The sequence below is a fragment of the Idiotropiscis lumnitzeri genome, chromosome 11, assembly GCF_059441095.1.
Source record: "Idiotropiscis lumnitzeri isolate Australia: NSW breed Sydney's pygmy pipehorse chromosome 11, RoL_Ilum_1.0, whole genome shotgun sequence".
Taxonomy (NCBI): domain Eukaryota; kingdom Metazoa; phylum Chordata; class Actinopteri; order Syngnathiformes; family Syngnathidae; genus Idiotropiscis; species Idiotropiscis lumnitzeri.
The window spans coordinates 14216154-14227219 of NC_142401.1; the positions used below are offsets into that span (position 1 = coordinate 14216154).

The 11066-nt window shown below is 39.3% G+C and overlaps 1 protein-coding gene across 5 annotated transcripts in view; it reads right to left on the reverse strand.

Moving 5' to 3' along the window:
• arhgap9 (Rho GTPase activating protein 9) overlaps window positions 1–10967 on the reverse strand; it is a 35863-nt gene extending 24896 nt beyond the window's left edge. The window contains exon 1 of one of the 5 annotated variants that reach the window (XM_088307985.1): window positions 10657–10967. The gene's annotated coding sequence lies outside the window, so the exon portion shown is untranslated. The remainder of the gene's footprint in view (window positions 1–10656) is intronic. The other 4 variants (XM_088307990.1, XM_088307986.1, XM_088307989.1 and 1 more) reach the window with 4 other exon arrangements.
• Window positions 10968–11066: the final 99 nt, after the last annotated feature.

Genomic DNA, 11066 nt, shown 5'->3' on the forward strand with positions numbered 1-11066 from the left:
TGCTTTGCCTATAACACAATATATATTTCATTTCAAATTTAGTAGCAATCAGAAAAAAAATCTTTAACTCAATATAATTTTAGAAGGAGACCTGGAAATGGCCACAATAATGTTAAAAAGGTCTCTTCAAACCAAAATGTCAGACTAGCTATTATCGTACTAGCTCAGTGGGCTGAATTTTTAAATAATTGCATTTGTGCTCTTCATCAAAATTTGAAATTGGCCTAAGTAAGATTAATAAAGAAAATACATTTGTAGCAATTGTACGAAATCTCTTAGACATGGGAAATATTATGAGCTAATGTATTAAATTGCATGCTTCATGTGTCTCCAAATTTTACTTTCATCAGTCACAAAGATCGTGATGAAGCGTCGCTGGGCACACCCAAATTCGTGCAGCCTGGCTCAAGAACACTAAAGTATTCTTCCTAAAGTGATTGGAGTGCTGCGGCTAACGGCAAGTTATTTTTTTCTCATTGTAAGAGACTCGTGTATTATTTAGACACTTCCAGAACCGTTTTAAAATGGCCCATCACGATCTATGTATCTGAGACTGATGTGACGGTGCTGTGACACAGAGCAAAAGCATCCCATTTAAAGAAACTGGAAGTTGACTGTGTGTGAGTAGAATGTCGCTTTGATCATTTTCTTAATACATTTAAGACAGTAAAGAGAATTAAAGAGAATAATCCAAAATTGAACTCAGTGAGTTTCTACGGAGTTGTGATCAGTACCCCTACAACACAAATTTTGAGCAGGGTACATACGCATGCAAAAATTGGTAAGTTTTGGGACATGCTGAGGCCCCCAAAATGTTCATTCAAAATTAATTCTAACTAAAGCAAAGTAATGGTAGATGCCTGACACACAAAATGGAGAGGAAAAAACGAAGGTATCACCCATTTTTGTATTGATAAATTAATACCACAAAATTGCGAGGTTCTGGGTTTGAATCTCACTCAGGCCTTACTGAGTGCAGTCATCATGCATGATGACGGTTTCAACACATTCTGATTTATCTGACAGATTATGTGGTTTTAATTGCACATTTTAACACGTTTTGGGGAGTTCCGATTTGGGAGGGTCTTCCTGCATATGAATAAGTCATGTGTTTGGAGAATTTCAAGGGATGCATCTGCCCAAAATAGCATCCGTATGTCTTTCCACTTCCACTGGCTGAGACCTGCTTACATAAGACCAGTCAAATTTCCTACTTGAAATATCACAGCTCTGCATGCACACACGCACAACACAAGCCTAAAGGGACAAGGGTGACATCCACGGGCACCTAGTGACAAGGCTTGGTCCCACCCAATCACGACCGATTATGCTCCAAGAAAACGCGGGGCAAGAAAGAGACATCCCAGAGAATTACGAGGCAAATGCTAAGTTAAGACAAGACGGGGAAAATAATGATGAAAGAAAATGAGAATTTGAACCGGGGCTAAAGCTGTGTGTTGTGTGTGACAGCAGTGTAATGAGGTCATGGTTCACTGGCTCAACCTTGATAATCCCACTGTTATTAAAGCACAGGCAAGTCCAAGGCTACGCAGAATTACCATAAAATCCAACTGTATGGCACTGATTGTACGGGCTCTGTCTAAAAAGATGACATTAAACATAATAGTGCTTTGAGATACGAGTTAGTTAAATGGAATGAGGAAAATAGTTGCATCACATGACCACACATAAATGCGTCCAGCCCAGTGAAGCTTTTTGGGACAGTCTCAGCGGATCAGAAAATGATAAATATATAATCAAATAACCCCCCCCCCCCAAAAAACAATACATTCTCAGTTTTCACTTCTAGACATGGACATGCTTTTTTCACATGACAGGGAAAAAATGTAGCTGCACCATTTGAGTTCAATTCGTTTCTTAAAAGGTGACATCATAGCAATGCACTGTAGCTGCTATTTTGCGTTAGCATTAAGCTAACACACTAAAAATCTAGGCCTTGTTGTTGGTTTTAATTACACAAAGCGTCATTCTTTGTTTCATGTTTAGTTTTCAGGTAAACTTCAATCAATCGTTTTAAGACACTTTTTTTGAAGACTTCTTCACTATTGGCTTAAATTCTGCTTATTGTGAACGTGAAGTCATTTGATTTCCATCTTACCATACAGCATCCTTACCTCAAGTTCCCCAAATTACCTTTCGTTCATATTGTGTTAGGCGACAATTTTATTGTTTCACAGTAATCACTAAGTGAATATATTTTTACTTTGTAAGGCAATCTTTCCCATAAAGTGCTACTGCTTTTTTTCTTTTCTAAAATACCACTTCCTATTACATTGCGTTGGTGGTGTAATTCAGCTACGGCCACACTTCTGTTACAAAAAAAAAAAAAAATTGTAAAAAAAAAAAAGTACAGTAATAAGCAGTCATGCACGCGCTTCTCACTGCACGTATACAGGAATTGATTCTCTTGTTAGCCTGTACAGGTACATATGAGTCAAAAAAAGTGGCTATTATAGAATGAAATTCTTTCCCACACGCCAAAGTAGAGGATTATAAAGCAACGTGCAAACGCTTGTAAGTTGTTCCGATTGTGTGCAGTTTGGCACCAATACAACAGCAGCTCAAGTTGTTGCCCAATAAGAAGCCGGATAAGACTCAGCTTGTGTGAGCAATTACGTCATCGTCAATCTACTACTTTGATAGCGTGGTCGTTAAAATGCCACAAGCTTGTACACTTGTTTGTTAAAAGTACATAAGCCATTAGAAATAGTTTGATCACACTGTTTTGAATGTGAACCAGGTAATCCGTTCCTATAATTTCCTGTGAGAGGAAAATAGTGGCAAAATTTGAATAACGATGTTCGCTTGAAGCTCGGCAGAATTTCAATTGCATTAGAATTGATTCAATTTGGTCCAATTCAATGCTCATCTATCAAATCAAAACTGATTTTCTGTTTGAAATCGGTTTTCATTAAACCCAAAGTGCATTCAGGGTTTGAATAATGTTTTTTGATAGATCTTTAAATTAATAGAATTTTTTAAAGAATATCACAGAATGGATATTAAACAGCTGTACAAAGAGTATGAGATGTTAATTGCTGATTCGTATCACAATAGCAGACCCATCCATCCATCACCATCATGGTGTGAAGGCATCCAAAAAAAATGGAAAATGGGTGAATCAAACCCAAACTGACGCTTGTCGTCTGAGATGAACATAAAAAAGGGATATCAAGCAGCCATGTAAGTAAAGCTAACCTTCACTAATAATTGTGCAAGGCAGTTAAATTGAGAAATAAAAGCATCCATAGCAAAAGTAAACAAGCAGCTGGACAGCTAATTGACTTATTGATCAGCACGCAGGCCTACTCACGTGTCCTCATGTTGGTCAATCAGCACGAACATTATGTGTCCTACACGTGATAGGAGCAATGCCAATCAAGGTTTTAACACAGAGAAATGATAATACCACAAACTATACGATGACCCTGCAGCAAATCACCTCTTTCCAATGAAAAAATAAACAGTATAAATCCACTCATTATATGGTTGCAGGTACCTGACGTCTATACCAGCTGAGTGTTGACAAGAGAAAATCTGGACAGGTTGCCAGTCAAATGTACAATGCTGTTGAAAATTTAAGGAACGTTGGCCGACTCCACCCCTCCCGCATCTGATGACGAAAAGGTCATCCCCCAAATCCACTATGTTCGCGAGTATTCATTCACAAGCCCCTCAATAAGATACTAACTTAAGGAAGGAGGGTGTTGGAAATTATTCTTATAGTCATTATATTATATAAAAAAAAATCATTTGAGTTATAAATCACATCAATGGAATGGAAAACAATTTTGTGATTTCTCCCTTTTTATTAAAAGCCTGACATTTAAACAAAAGTGACTTTAAATACATGGTATACATTAATTTCCCAATGAGTTATGAAGAGTCTTTGCTTTCCTTGAAAGGCACCATATAAATCTTTCTATCATACTGTATTCTATCACAATTTCTCGATATTAAATTATTATTTACTTGTATTCCAGATGAGATTTGTGATAGCGTTTACTGGATTTCACTCGATTCATTTCTGACTCAGATTAGTCATAAAATCATCAAACCTATAGTTTGAGTTTCGTCCTTCAAAATGGCCGACCGTGACGTTCACTGGAAAAGAGTCCGCATTAAAGAACTTCACCATGCTCTACGGCATCTATCCCTATGAAATGTATAATGTGAACATTTCGAACTAGAAACCATTCCACGAGGAACTGAAAACTGCCATTTGGACAAGAAGCAAATTTAAAAAAAAAAAAATTAAAAATGTGTTGCTGCGTCATAGCCGTTGTCTTTCAATATGTTTGAAGTACAAAGGCTGCAGCTTGAATAATCAAGGTCTTCAAAGCCAGAAAATAAATGGAGGGGAGGGGGGTAGCAGGGTATGAGTGAATGAGGAACATCAAAAGGCATCCATGCGAGCACTCGATTTGACACACACTCGCGCGCGCACACATACTCGCACACAGGCAAGCAAGCTACATCTACATGTGAAAGCACAGGGTCGGAATATTGGATTGATGCAACAACTGCAAACAAAAACAAATCAAGTAAAACTAACTTTCAAGTTATATTGAATGACAACAAAAAAATTCTCAAAAAAGGCCTTTGTATAAGACCTGCGAGGAAATGTGAACACCAAATGTTACACAATTAAAATCAGAGTCAGAATGCCCTTTATTGTCATTATACTTCAGTGCACAACGAGATTAGAGAGCTTCCCCTTTGCAGTACAAATTAGAATTAGAATTAGAAATCCCTTTATTGTCATTGTCAAATATAGATAATAAAAATAAAATAATAATAAATAAAATAAAAACGTGAAGAAACAGTTTTTCAGTCTATTTATCTTTGTATTTATGCACCTGTAGCGCCTGCCAGAGAGCAACAGGTTGAAGAGTTTTGAGTTCAGGTGAGTATTGTCCTTAATGACCTTGTGAGCTCTGCTGAAGCACCGGGTGGTGTAAATGTCCGACAGGGAGGGGAGAACGCAGCTGTTTTGACTGTCCTCAGGAGCCTGACTCGGTCTGCCTCAGGTGGTGGTGGGCGGGGTCATAATTGCATGAGACAGGACCGCCTCCTCAAAACAGGCTAATTTCAGCCAGGCTCAAAACAGGTTTATTTCTTCATCCTTATAACTGATATAACTGATGTCTTTAGAGAATAGTCAACGGCATTAATCGTTTTTTTTTTTATGAGCCATGTTTCGGTGGTCCTGTCAAAACCGGTACTGGCCCGATAAATTCCTCATATAATATGTTAGGTTCTAGTGATTATTTCATATGGAGCGTTTTTATATTGTACAATTGCCTTCATTTGAAATCAAACAGGCACACTCGTCTCTTTAGCTTCTGGCGACTACATGATCAATAACTTGATTTAGTTCAAACGTGCCAAAAGTCATTGTTATTTATGTAAGCCGCGTGCGTTCTCGGCGTTGGTTCACTTTGCGCATGGATGCTACAGTCATAAGGCGTGATGTCTCTCTCTCCATACGAGACACGCGCCCCGAGCCAAAACAGCCTTTCATCCTGCCAAAGCTATGCATTATTGATGATCAGAGCAAGAGCACAGAGACGTGCTCAAACACACACTGCACTTTCCTCTGTGACGGCCCATAATATGTATGGGAATTTGCGTGGGTGCGTGTGTGTGCGTGTGTGTGGGGGTGTGTGTGTGAGTGTGTGTCTCAGACTTAACAGGTGGGATGGGTTCTTAAATAGTGGCCGGCCAGGGAGCCAATGAGAGGCTGGATGATGACACACCAGGTCGTCATTGGCTCACAACCGTCATGACAACAAGCGGCATCTCTGGCATGTGTTGCTCTTTGTGCCTCGCTGCACAAAACAACACTTCACATGTGCGATGCCATCATTTCCAGCCGTTTCAAGCATCAAACTGACGCAACGCCCGTGTTTACGACGATGCCCCGAGCCGGTGCAACGCCGACACACAGACAAACTTCTTCAGAGAGTTCACGCTTCCTGCAAACAGGAACAAGAACCAGACAGGACGGCGTTTGCCCGTCAGACCAAAGCAGTATCTGTATGCTCTGGAGGGGAAGCAGCAAGTACATTTAAGGCCCATGGAGGTGGAAAAGAATAATATCAACAATATCCTTTTGTTGTGTGTAAGATAGTACTGGTACTGGGACTAGATGTTGCTTTTATTAGATATATGAACATGACAATGAAGTGGGGCTAATGGTTAGGACACTTTGTCTCCCAGTCGAGCGGGCCGGGGTTGAATTTTGGCCCAGCCGTCATGCGTGAAATTTACATGTTCTCCCCGCGCCTGCTTGGATTTTCTTCTAGTACTCTAGCTTCCTTTACCCTGGCAAGGACATTTATGATGGTTCATTGAAGATTCTAAAATGTGAATGAGTGTGAATGAGAGTGTGAACCTAGTGACCCCCCCCCCAGGACCAAATGAGTAGACCCAGGCCCATTCTAAAAATAGTTCAAAATAGTTGGGACATTGGGATTCCCTTGGAATGTTGTCGAATTAATTAATTAATTAATCAAATGTATAATTTAAATAAATAAATAAATAAATATAATTAATTAAACAGAAATAAAGTGTTGCATGTTGATATTTATGTTTCCTACTTTATTAAATAATTGTTGATTACTTGCATGAAATCATAAACATTATCAGTGAATTTATGTGTATGGATCTTGCTTTTAGCGTTGTGCACCCTGAATTGATTGCCAGCCAATCGCATGGCGCATACAGTAGACAAACAACCGTTCAAACACATCAACAGAAATGTTAATTAATTAATTAATCAATTAACGGAAATTGGTGATTCGTGGAGGAAAGCAGAGTACCTGTAGAAAAAACATGAAAGCAAGGAGAGAGCATGCAAATGCTGCTTATATTCAAAACCCTTAATTGTGAAGCAAAAGTGCTTTCCACTTGGCTAAAAGCATGAGTACTGTAGTTCTACTTCTACTTCATGTTAGTCTTTTTATCACAGCCACTGAATATTGCCAGACACCAAACTGTAAAATTATTTGCCGGAATAAGTCATAAACAACATTCTGAACATTGATTTTTGGAGGTTGTTCTGGTACACTTTAATTCTATGATTTTTCATGTTTACATTTTCCATACAAAACGACAGCAAATGAAATGTCAAGAATGCTCATTTCAAGCCACGCAAAGAAAGGCTTTGGCAGAGCAAGGGGAGGCCTCGCTGAGCCTCAGGGGGAAGTGCCCTGCATTGATGTTTCTAATGAAGAGCGCCGAGCTCCATTGATCCGCCGGGGAAGAGACTGAACTGTCAAAAGCAATCAGACAAGTCAAAGACCCACTTCTTTTTTTTTTTAGCGCAGCACTAAGTCACCGAAGTGAGCACGATACTGTTGGGGAGGAGGAGGAAGAGCAGCTCAACCTCCCACAGCAGCACACGCAACTTTGATGCCTTTGTAGGCCTACTGTTTTACCCAACTTGTTCAATGAGGTAATGCCACCATCTAACAAGGAGGGGTTAGAAGGGCATAAAATCAACACTCTTATAAACCAAACTGATGTCAAAAAGTTTTTTAAAAAAAACATCAAACGATATGAACATCATATAACGTTAAAATATGGAATTGCCCAGATTATTTTCAAGTTTGCAACTTGTTACTATGCAAGATTCAATGAGATTGTGCAGCTCCTTCTGTTGTGTGTGTCTTGGCCACCAGGGGGCAGTATAATAGATCCATCCATCCAATATCTTAACGACTTATTCTCACAAGGCAGACGTTCACATATACAAAGGGATGGTCACGACTCTCCATTAAGTTGCCGTAATATTAGGCCTTTCTTAGCAGAGAATAAAAGAAATAGATGTTGGCCGTGAGTGCTGTTACATTGTCTGTCGTAGGGGTGTTGGATATCACTTTTTTTTCGGACCAATAGCAGAAAGATTAGTCGCCCTCAGTACTCACCAATATCAATACCACAAGTACTTTTGATGACACAAAAAATGTGCAAAAAGACCTTTCTATCAAAAGCATTTTTTACTTTAAGTATCAGCGGCTAGAATCAGCAGCCTCCTTGAGTATCCGATACCTTAAAATAAGGCCGATATCAGCCCTATACTGATACCAAATTCTATGTGTTTGTTTCCACATAAAATGATCTTTGTTTTATGCTTGGTTTGACAGTAAACTACAACAGAGTGGCATTAAACAGCTTGAAGACTGTTTTTTGAAGAATTATTTTCACTATCTGCAAAAGTGCTGCTGGTTGTGAGGAAAGTTGAGTTTATTGTTGCAAATGGAAGGCAAAGAAAAAAAGAAAAAAAACAGACAGCTTGCAGCTCAAAAAACTTTGAAGTGGGTTCACTCGTATCTCAAGGCACCACTGTACCTGTGACGGCGCAAAAGTAATGGCCCTTTGCACGGGGACGATAAGGATTAATCATCCATTAACGAATTGCAGTGAGGCAATTAAAATAATACATTTTGAAAAGAGCTGTAGTTCATAATTTGATAGACAGTTATAATGAGGCTAAAATGAAAAATTCAAGTCTGTAAGTTGCACATCATAATGTGATCCTGTATTCTGGCCACCCATCTGATGGCATGCAAACAAGGACACTCCTTCAGTAGACACAGCGCAATTCCCTCTATTGCACAAATATCCCGGAGCTGCACTATAATCTGACTGGTGACACAGCACCATGCAAAGCACTTCAGCCTCTAAACCTCTGTGACACTATGCCGCGGAGCCCAACGCTGTAATTACAGCATAAACTTGCGGGCTCCCCGCTAATACGGCGCATGGTACAACGGGGGCATTTTTAATCAGCAGGGTTGCGACTGCAGAATAATCTTTCCAGCCCGGTACTTCGTCAGTCACCAGGCTGGCAAAAAAGCCGGGGCATCAAATTTCCTGCTTTGCATAGACTTAAGAGTGGTTACGAAACAAACTCAAATTTGCAATGCATCACTCCACATTTTTTTATTGTTGTTGTGCCCGCCACTTTCGGTAACCTGTTGGAGTTAACTATTTTTCAAGGGAAGGGCAGCTGTCATATAGTGATATTAAAAGGACATTTTTTTCTCACAATTTAAAAGGAGCATGCTTTCACCAAAATACTCAAATGACAAAGAATTATCAACATTTTTACAACATGTTTCTTGGGTTGATTTTATTCGTTCATCTAATGCAGTGCCAGCCCCACTTTCTGCTCGGCGAATGGCGAACCATGCTTTCGTGAGATTGACAGCCAGTTCATCTGTCTTCTTTTTCGTCTCACAGGGCAGCGAGTGTTTGTGGCGGTCAGCTGCTTCCTTGTACTATTGATAGCAAAGTTCAGAGCGTGGAAAACGAGTGAGCGCCTAAGATAAAAGACAAACTGCCGAACACAAACACACCACCTTGCCAACATCGTCATAGGTGTTGTTCATGAGAACTTTACGCGAGGGTCAATAGAGATTCCATTACAATAAAACTGGTGGATGTCAGCATATAATAAAGGCACCAAAATACACTTGTCAATTCCTTTAGCAGTGTGTCACATGACATGGCCAGACACGAATAACCACCAACACCAAATATAAATTTGACCCGATATGGCATTATTATTAGTAGCTAATGCTAGTAACACTGCTAATTAATGCTAATCTGTGCTAACAGTGCAGCGGCTTCTGAATTTTGGCCTTGGCATGATAGTGTTTCGGCTGCTGGGTCAAAGTGGTTCTTTCGCAATGAAAGTCATTGGTGGATAAACTTGGAAATGGCTGGTTATAATGTTACTAATTAAAAGTTACCTAAGTTGGGGCTGAACTACAAAATGTTTACACGCAAGAGCATTTTCAGAAATATGCAGAAAACAGGAATTTTACTTAGTTGTACAATTTCACACTTGAGTGATGGTCACGCACTCCAGAGACAACTACTTGGATGCAAATATTTAAAAAGTACATTTTGCATAATATGTCCCATTTAAGGCAAAAATAGTTCAGATTATTGCCCGATTTAACGCTCTCGTGGGCCATATTATGGCCCGCATCTGCCATAAAAAGTTTTTTTTTTTTTGTGTGTGAAATGTGTTTCTACAGGATGTGGTCATTCAAGAATTTGAGAAAATTGCTTTGCTGACACTGATGTGGAAACAATACGTTTTGTACATTGACTATCAGCAACATTTTGCCACTTGTGCATGGCTGACCTGGTGGTGGATCAATAATGGCAGCAGTTGCCTAAAGCCTTTTTGGCAGTGGCTCATGATATTTTATCAATGTTTTAAGGGCTCAAATCAACTTTAAAAAAGTGCAATGGATCAGAACAGATTTAAAAAAGCATCCTAAAAATGCAAAACAATGAAATGTCACAGCTATAATGGAATCATTCTTGTAGCTGCAATTGCGAATACTATATGGGCGAATAATAATGATAATAATGAATATTGTGCAATAGTTTAGAAACAACATCTGTACAGATCTAAAAAAAAAAGAAAAAAAGAAATACTTGGACAGCATATGCCACACTTTTGTAAACTTGCCTTATAGTATAAAAGACAACAGCAAAAACTGTTTACTGGACTAATCATGCAAAGAAAGTTTCTTTTTTTTTAATCAGATAAAAGCACAACATTTCACAGCACAAATGTGTTTGCATGTATAAGAGAGTGTCAGCACTCACCTTGCAGCAGCGAGGTAATGTTTTTTATTGGAGAGTTGCTTCGGTTAGTTTGCTGCGCTCTTCTTGGAGCACATTAATCCTCGGTAGATGTCAAAAATCACTTCCCGAATATGAACAACTCCGTCTGGCACTATTTTATTTTTGCAGAGTAATAACACTCGCATGTGAGAGCACTTAACTTGCCCGGTTTAGTGAATGTTGTCGCCTCGCGAGCTCTTTAAGCGGATAAAAAAATATAGCTTGCTGCATGAGTTTTCTTGGTTGAGGATTGGACAAACCCATGCAATATGATTTTACAGTCATCCAATCACATTCCACGGACAGTCGACGCCGTGACGCGAACTTCAGAGGAAGGAAGCGAAACAAACACCGCCCTGCTGTGCTTAATGTTTACAGTAAACCAAGCCAAC